Here is a 9,043-nt window from a genome sequence, read left to right as displayed (position 1 = left end):
TTCTTGTGACCCAATGGTCATACATGCAAGGGTCCTTCAGAAAGTTCCAGAAGGACAAGTGTCTTAGCACAGCAAGTTAAGTCATTGCTGAATCGCAGCCTGGCTGCTCCCATACAAGACGCTAGAATGGAGTTACTGCCTCTTGGCTTCTGGCGTTGTCCTGGTCCAGGCATGGCTGTGGTGGCCAAGTCGGGGGTGAATCAGTGTATGGAAAATATCCATCTCTCTCTCTCTCTCTCTTTTTTTCTGTCTCTCTAGTGCTCATCCTTCAAATAAATCTTTTTTTTTAGATGTTCATGGAGGAAGTGCATTATGACAGGTGTAATACCCCTGGAGTCTGTAGGATCCTGGCAATGGGTCCTCCTTGTCTCTCCACCCATACCACCGAGTTGGCGAGCCTTCATTTTTACATGGGAAAAGAAACCTTTCTTTTCATTGCATCTGCCATGGATTTTTTAAAAAGATTATTTCTTTATGTAGAAAAACAGGATTACAGAGTGAGAAGGAGAGACACACAGAAAATTTATCTTCCATCTGCTGGTTCACACCAGATACAAGTGCTTGGACCATCTTCTGCTGCTTTCCCAGGTGCATCAACAGGGAGCTGGATCAGAAGTGGAGCAGCCCAGGCCCAGCACGATGGTTGAATTGGCTAAATCTTCCCCTTGCAAGCACTGGGATCCCATGCAGATGCTGATTTGTGTCCCATTGTGGCCATTTGGGGAGTGAGCCAGAGGATGGAAGATCTTCCATTCTGTCTCTCCTTCTCTCTGTAAATCTGCCTTCTCCAATTATATAAATAAATCTTTTTTAAAACTAGTAGGGCCTGGCATGATAGCCTATAGGCTAAACCCTCACCTTGCATGTGCTGGGATCCCAAATGAACTAGATGTTCCACTTCTGGTCCTACTCCCTTTTCATGCACAAGCAGAGGATGGCCTAAGTCCTTGGGCTCCTGCATCCATGTGAGAGATCTAGAAGAAGCTCCTGACTCCTGGCTCCTAGCTTCTGGCTTTGGACCGGCCCAGGTCCAGATATTGTGGTCATCTGGGGTGTGAACCAGCAGATGAAAAGTCTCTCTGTTTTTGCTTCTCTCTTCATCACTCTTACTTTCAAATAAAAAATTAATGTATTTTTAGATGTATTTTTTTCCAGACACAAGTGAAGAAAACATAGGCCTGGAGCATGGCTTGATGGCTAAATCCTCACCTTACAAGTGCTGGGATCCTGTATGGGCGTCAGTGCATGTCCCAGCTGCTTCATTTTCCATCCAGCTCCCTACTTGTGGCCTGGGAAGACAGCAAAAGAAGACCCAAAGTTTTGGGATCCTGCACCCACGTGGAAAACCCAGAAGAAGCTCCTGACTCCTGGCTTCTGATCGGCTCATCTCCGGCCATTGTGGCCACTTGGGGAGTGAATCAGCAGATGGAAGATTTTGTCTCTCCTTCTCTTTGCAAATTTGCCTTTCCAATAAAAAAGAAGTAAATTTTAAAAAATAAATACATGTGGAGAAAACATGATTAGACCGTGGAATGTCTTCCTTTCCCTTCCTTTAGAGTGTTTTTATTTATTTTCATCTTGTTTGAAAGAGACACGGAGTGAGAAGGCCAGCTTCCATCTGCGGATTCATTCCCCAGATGCCCACAACAGCAGCATCTGGGGAACCAGGAGCTCAACCCAGTCCTCCCCAGGGGGCTGGCAGCCCAGTGACCAGGACTGCTGCCCGGGGGTGCTGGGTCAGGAGCAGAGGTGGCATCTGTGACCAGGTGACCCAGGCAGTGCTGTCCACTTCTGCCTTGGAGTTGGGGGAGGAGTGCCAGCCCGATGAGGCTGTGTTCCCTGCAGAGCAGCCAAGGCGGGGCTCCCGGCCTTCCATCCCGTTCCAGTGTATTCCACTGTGAACTGCTGGCCTCTTGTTGCCCACATGTGACTTGTGTTTACATCTGTCAATGATTTTAATTTCCAGAAAGAATGGGAGAGGAGAGGAAGACAGACAAAATGAAGATGAGGCACTGGCCTTCTCCATCACCACTTCTTATGCATGAAAGCCAAAATTCACCCCTTCCAGGGCCCCCTAGTTGGGTGCCACCACATCTAAGTTGTCACTGCAGAAAATGCCGTGGGGGCTCTTCTTTCGTGACTTTCTGAAGCCTGGTAACTTGCGGCTGGCTTCACCCTTCTTCTAACCCTGCAAGGCTCCTTTTTCTCCTGTTGACCACTCACCTGGGGAGCGCTAGCCAGCAGCCTCTTCCTAATTGTGGATTTAGAAAGCGCTGTTTGCTCAAGACAGAGCACGAGGATCCTAGGAGGTGAGCAAGGGGAAGGTGGAGATCCTTAAATATTCATACCTTACCCAAGAAGTTAATGATACTGGTCCTCCCTGGCAGGGCAGAGGGAGGCCCCTGGGGAGCAGGGAAGCTGCAATTGAATCAGCCGATTGATGAAAAGATCGGTTCATTTACCTGCTGGAGGCTAGGAAAGCGAATCTGAGTTGTCCTGTGTGGGCAGGTGGAGGCTGAGACTTGGGTGGGAGTGCAAGACATTCATGCTGGATGCTCAAGACCATTTTAAGAACTTCAGATAAGCCCCCGGGGATTCCCCATTTGATTATATATGGCGTTTTCAAATGCATTCACAGCCTACATTAAGTATAATTTCCCCTGCACATGTGAGCGAGGTTATATAATTTTGCTTTGGAAATTTTGTGGTTATGAGTAATGTGAGCTTGACAATGGGCTACGATTTCCCGGAAGCCGTGGTCTCTACCCAGGCATTCCTGTGGAGTGAGAGAATCTAGCCCACAAATTCTTTTCAAGTGAAATGACTATTCATAAATGCTAAATTTAGCATTTAATGAAGTTGGCATAATGCTATGTGTGACATTTAATTAAGGATTTATTAATTTCGTTTCCCCGGGTTTTTAAAATTAGCCTTTGCACCCCATCATTTCTTTCAGGATCCTGCTAGATAAAAAGGCCCTGTTGCTGTGTGCCCCAGGCTTGGTCTTCCTGGGAATCCCAGCCCACGGTGAGGGTCCCTGGGAGCTGCCCACATTCCCTCCCTCTGCTCTCCCCAGCTTTAGCTAGTCCATCTTCACAAGTTCTGGTATGAGCAGGTGGGTAAGCAAATAGGAGCTGAGTGAACCACCTGCTGTCACCAACGAGCTGCACCTTCCAACATGGCTGCAGACTCTGCACACCCACTTCCCACCATGCACCTGAGCCTCACTTCCCATCATGCATCAGGCACCAAGTTCCTTCATGGAGATGCCCACATAGGTGTTCTGGCCTCACGGCTAGGCGGTGCCATGACGCTTCTGAGGTTCTCTGCCTAAGCTCCACCCCATTTGAATATCCTGTTGGGCCCCTTATAGGGGGACCCCAGCTTTGGTGGGGGCAGCAACTCTTCTTCCCTTGTGAAGGGAGATTGTCCGTATCCCCGTTAAGTGTATGCCATCCTTTTCTCCAAGTCCTGCTTCCCTACACAGTCATGTGGCTCCTCCATGAATGCTTCCACACGTGGAGACCAGAGCCTGGCACAGCCCAGCCAGAGGCCCTACAGCCCCCAGCAGTTCCTCAAGCTCGACCCTTCCCTTGATGCCCGTCTTCCTTTCTCCTGACAAGCTCTGGGCTCCACTGGGGTGCATGGCCTGGGTAACTTACAGCTTCCCATAGTAACACTTACCACTCCTATGTATTATTTGAGCGTGTGTGTGCTCCCATGTGCAGGGTCACATCCCCAAATGTCTGCAGCACCCATAGGGGCCGGACCTGGACTGCAGCCAGAGCTGAGAACTCAACCCCCCTCTTCCATGTGAGTGGCAAGGACTCAGCTAGCCGAAACATCACCCCCCGCCCTCCAGCGCCTACCCTACATGGAAGCTGGGCTCAGGAGGGTGGGGCTCACGTGATCTGGTGGCTTAGTCACCAGGCCAAATGCCTATCCCCATAGTCCGGTTGTATTTTACTATAATTTTTTTAGCTTCAAGAATGAGATTCTGGGCCCAGCATGATGGTACAGTGGCTAATTTCTTGCCTTACGGCTGCCAGGATCCCATCTGGGTGCCAATTTGTGTCCTGACTGCTCCACTTCCCATCCAGCTCCCTGCTTGTGGCCTGGGAAAGCACTCGAGGACGGCCCAAAGCCTTGGCATCCTGCATCCATGTGGAAGACCCAGAAGAGGCTCCTGGCTCCTGGGTTTGGATCAGCTCAGCTCCAGCCATTATAGCTAATTGGCGGATGGAAGTTCTTTCTCTGTCTCCTTCTCTCTGTAAAAAAAGATTTATTTATTTATTTTTATTACAAAGTCAGATATACAGTGGAGGAGAGACAGACAGGAAGATCTTCCGTCCAATGATTCACTCCCCAAGTGAGCACAACGAACGGTGCTGTTCCGATCTGAAGCAGGGAACCATGAACCTCCTCTGGGTCTCCCACTTGGGTGCAGGGTCCCAAGGCTTTGGGCCGTCCTCAACTGCTTTCCCAGGCCACAAGCAGGGAGCTGGATGGGAAGTAGAGCTGCCAGGATTAGAACCGGCACCCATATGGGATCCAAGCATGTTTAAGGCGAGGACTTTAGTTGCTAGGCCATGCCGCGGGGCCCTAATCTTTTTTGTTTTTTAATGAAATTCCTCAAATTGCTGGTTCAAGCCAACAAATCATTGAGTTTGATGGGTGCAAGAGGCCAGCATTAGCAGGGATCTGGAAAATGGATCGAAGCAGGGATTTGAGGGGGGCTTGGGGCTAGCACTGCTGGCAACTTCCAACCACTACCCCAATCACAGGCTGCTGCCTTGCTCCAGCAGCCTCCACTTGGACCCGGGGAGCCCTACCTGAAGGCTGGGGAGCAGGGGAGGGGAAGTAGGCAGGGAACGTGCCTGGGAGGGGCCAGGGAGCTACAGGGGTGGCCATAGTCTCATTTTAACTGAGCCCTTTTGGAGAGACAAATTTGCATTTTGAGAATTTTTTTTTTCAGGATGTAAATTTAGGGTGTATGTGTGTGTGGAATATGTTCCCAGGCAAGTGCAAAATGCTTTCAGAGTAAATTGAAAAAAAAAAAAATCCTTCCTCCGGGCACATATACACGTCGTTGGTGAGGCAGCATGTGTAAGATGTAACCATGATACAAACTGCCCCGCAGCATGTTGCACATGCAAATGAAGGGTCACCGCCAGCCGAGAGCAAAGCTTGCTTCCTGGGGTTTGCACGGTGGTGCAGAGGGCTAACCACCGTCTGTAACTCTGGCACCCCGCATGAGCACCAGTTCTAGTCCCGGCTGCACCATTTCTGATCCTGCCCCCTGTTACTGCACCTGGAGAGGCAGCAAGTGACAGCTCAGCTCCTTGCCACCCACTAAGACACTCCGAGGGGGTGCCAGGCTTCAGCCAGGTGGGGAGTGAAACAGCCAATGGAACATCCGTCTCTCTCTTCTCTGTTTAACTCTTTTAAATCAGAGAGCAGAACACTTGTCCCTAGCTGCACTGACTGGAGGGGGCTGCTTGGAGAGGCGCCTTGTTCAGTCGCCCCTGAAGGGTGAGTGGTGTTTCTGAGTTCACTTCTGGCTCCTTCCAGTCGCTGCAGTTCGTGCGTGCCTCCAGCAGAGGGCAGACCAAGCACAGCCAGGAAGGAAAAGGTGACCCGGAAAGCAGGGTGGCTCTCTAGGCTTGCGAAGTTATTGGGACGCACAGTGACCTCTTTGATCTTGCCCAAAATTGCTGCTGAGTGTGCGGGCTGTCGGCCTCCACTGGTTCAAAGCCTGGGTCCACCTGTCCGTGGGTACTGCAGTAACCTTTCCAGAGGAAGAGTCCTGCCGGGGCAGGTGTGGGTCCTGGATGGGGAAGGGAGGAGCCTCTGGGTTACCACAGGAAACCAGTGGATGGAAAATCTTTCTCTCTTTCTGTCAAAAATCAACACTTTTAAAAAAATCAATAATCTATTTGAAAGAGAGAGACAGAAAAGAAACAGAGACAGAATCTTCCAACTACGGATTCACTCCACGGATCACTGCGACAGACAGCACTGGCCAAGCCAGGAGCCAGGAGCTCCGTCTGGGTCTCCTAAGTGGGTGCAGGGTTCCAAGCCTAACCCAGTGGGGTGCCCTGGGGTACTCCTGCACACCACAGGCTCTGTGCCCTGCACGGTGGTGCAGAGGGCTAACCACCGTCTGTAACTCTGGCACCCCACATGAGCACCAGTTCTAGTCCCGGCTGGACCATTTCTGATCCACCGCGTCTCCCACCCCTCAAAGCCATGGACTCACCCGCAGGAAAAGTCAGAGTCCTCTGGCTTTCCATTCCCTGGCCGTCGTCCCAGAACGCTGGCCTGTGGCCTCCGTCCCTCCTACAACGTCTCCCCGTTGTCTGATCAGACACCCACACCACTGGGCAGAGCAGGTTCTGAAAGGCACTGAGGCCTCCAGGGAGCCAGTTCTGAGAGAGCAGCCTCTGTCGCTTTCGCCTTCAGGCCATCAGATTTCCTGGCTGCTCAACCCTGCTCCTTCCTCCCTCTCCAGGTCTCCCACATGGGTGCAGGGGCCCAAGCACTTGGGCCATCCTCCGCTGCTCTCCCAGGAGCACGAGCAGGGAACTGGAGCACAAGTGGAGCCGCCGGGACTCAAACCAAAGTCCATATGAGATGCCAACACTGCAGACAACAACTTTGCCCATGTCGCCACAGCGTCTTCAGCACTGCCCCCAACTCCTGCTCTTTTAAATGTAACATTTGCCATTTTATCTGTGATGTGTGAGGCCTGCGGCCTCCCCCTGTGATGGGGCAGGGGGCTGTGTTTCACACCACACCCTAGGATTGGTGTCGGCAGTGCAGGAGCTGGGAAAACAAGCACTGAGTGATGGACGCGGCATGACCGTGCCTGGAGACAGAGAGGACCACAGATGCACCGTCTGCTCTGCGTTCTCTGGTTACAGATGCCGATCAGAGGCAGCTCTGCGCTGCCTGTGGAGGCTCTGAGGGTTGCCCCCAGTCCAACCCCACCCCCGGTGTGTGCGGGCGATGCAAGCTGTGGCCACTCGGGGACCCACAAGCGACTCTGCCACACAGCGCTTTGGTGGAGGATCCGTCCCCGTGTGACTGACTCAGCTATTTAAATGCTAGCTCCCTGGGTGGGCACACTGAGAGCAAGTGCAGGAGTCTCCCGGGTGTGCACGGACAGGCCGCGTCTCTGTCGGTCGCACTGTTGGCAGGCATTGCTTCATCACTTGCTGCAGCGTGGCCCAAGGCTGCAGGCATCCAGCCTGAGCTGTTGTCACCTGCTGGTGGTGTATCTGTGCGTTTACACTTCCTCCCCACTGCATGACGTTCCGTTCTTTCTCAACATTCCAGGGCAGGTGTCTGACTTGGTGATGAAGATGGCTGCTCCCACATCAGACACAGTGCCTAGGTTCAGTTCCCTGCTCCGGCTCCAGCACCAGCTTCCTGCTGCTACAGGCCCTAGGATGCTGCAGTGATGGCTCGAGGGACGGGGCCCCTGCCACGCACTTGGGAAGCCTTTATGGCGTTCCTGGCTCCTGGATTTGGCTGTAGCCCAACCCTGGTTATTACAGGCATTTGGAGCGAATGACCCAACGTGAGCCCTTTGTGTCTTGTTGTTATTATTTGCTGGCTGCACGTCCCACTCCCTGCTCCGGTCCAGTCCCCCGTGTGCAGGCCGCCAGTCACCCGATGACTGTGCAGCCCTGAGAGGTACAGCTGGGGCACTGAGGCTCAAGTTTTGCCATCTCTGCACAGCTACGTGTAGCAAGTGGAGAGCATGCACAGGTCTGGAACTTTCTTTTTAAAGCTGTTGATCTTTAAAAAGCTGACACATTCAACAAGCTGCAGGTGTGTGCCAGGGGAGTGCACAAACCCAGATAGGCGGCCCAGAGTTGAAGGAACCAGGATTCAAAGCAGTGCTCGCACAGGATGCCAGCTCCGCAGGCGGTGGCTTCACCCGGTGAGCCACAGTGCCAGCCCCAAGATTCAGCGGCCGAAGGTAGGCAGAACACAAAACAAACCAACACAAGCCTTGATGGCTGGAGGGGCAGGAGGCTCTGGGAGAGAAGCTTTGTGACCCTGGGAGCGTAATGTGGCCAACTGAGGCTCGGCTGCTGCACCTGTGAAATGGGCATGATTGAAGCTGCCTTTCAGGGCCCTCTGGAAGCCAAGTTTTCTGTAACCTGGCTGGGCATGTGTGCAGTCAGCAACAGCAAGGCAAGCAGGAGCCAGTGCAGAACTGGAGGCTGGCGGTCTCGCAGTGACATTTTTTTTTTGAAGGAAAGATACTCTAACTTGGAAGTGGGTACTTCACAGGTGACATAGAATGTGATTTTTTCTAAGATTAATTTTTTTTATCAGAAAGTCATATATACACAGAGGAGGACAGAAAGATCTGTCTGATGATTCACTTCCCAAGTGGCTGCAACAGCCAGAGCTGAGCCGATCTGAAGCCAGGAGCTTCTTCCGGGTATCCCGCATGGGTGCAGGGTCCCAAGGCTTTGGGCCATCCTCTGCTGCTTTCCCCGGCCACAGGCAGGGAGCTGGATGGGAAGCCACCAGGACACAAACCAGCACCCTTATGGGATCCTGGCAAGGACTTCAGTTGCTAGGTTACTGCACCGAGCCAGGCACATGACATAGTTTAGGGTGCATCTGTCCCTGGGCAAGGGGACACGTGGACAGGATGAATGAGGAAGAGGGGCAGGCAGCATGGAGGTGGGGTCCAGTGCTGGGGAGAAGAAGGGAGGGCATACTTCTTTCCTCGCCTCCCAGAGAAGCTGTGTGGAGGTTGCTCAGGAAGTCGGGGACCCCCTCCTTCGATGGGCGTTCATCCCCAGCCTTCCAGCCCGGGATGCCCAGGGCCCCGCGTCTTCCACAGGTGTGAACTTCACCATGGTAACCTCACACAGAGTTCCCTTGCTTTGCTTTTTCCGGTGCCTCAATCAGGGTGTGACATGGTGCTCAGGTGAACGGAGCTATGACCTCTCTATCCAAGAAACTTGGGGCTGTGAATCCTTTACTTTGGCCTCTTGTCAACACGCCAGATCCAAAT

Source organism: Ochotona curzoniae, unplaced genomic scaffold (assembly GCF_017591425.1).
Source record: "Ochotona curzoniae isolate NIBS_2020 unplaced genomic scaffold, NIBS_Ocur_1.0 contig_1014, whole genome shotgun sequence".
In the NCBI taxonomy this organism is placed as follows: Eukaryota; Metazoa; Chordata; class Mammalia; order Lagomorpha; family Ochotonidae; genus Ochotona; species Ochotona curzoniae.
The sequence above is the reverse complement of the archived record's forward strand: the minus strand, read 5'-3'. Positions refer to the sequence as shown.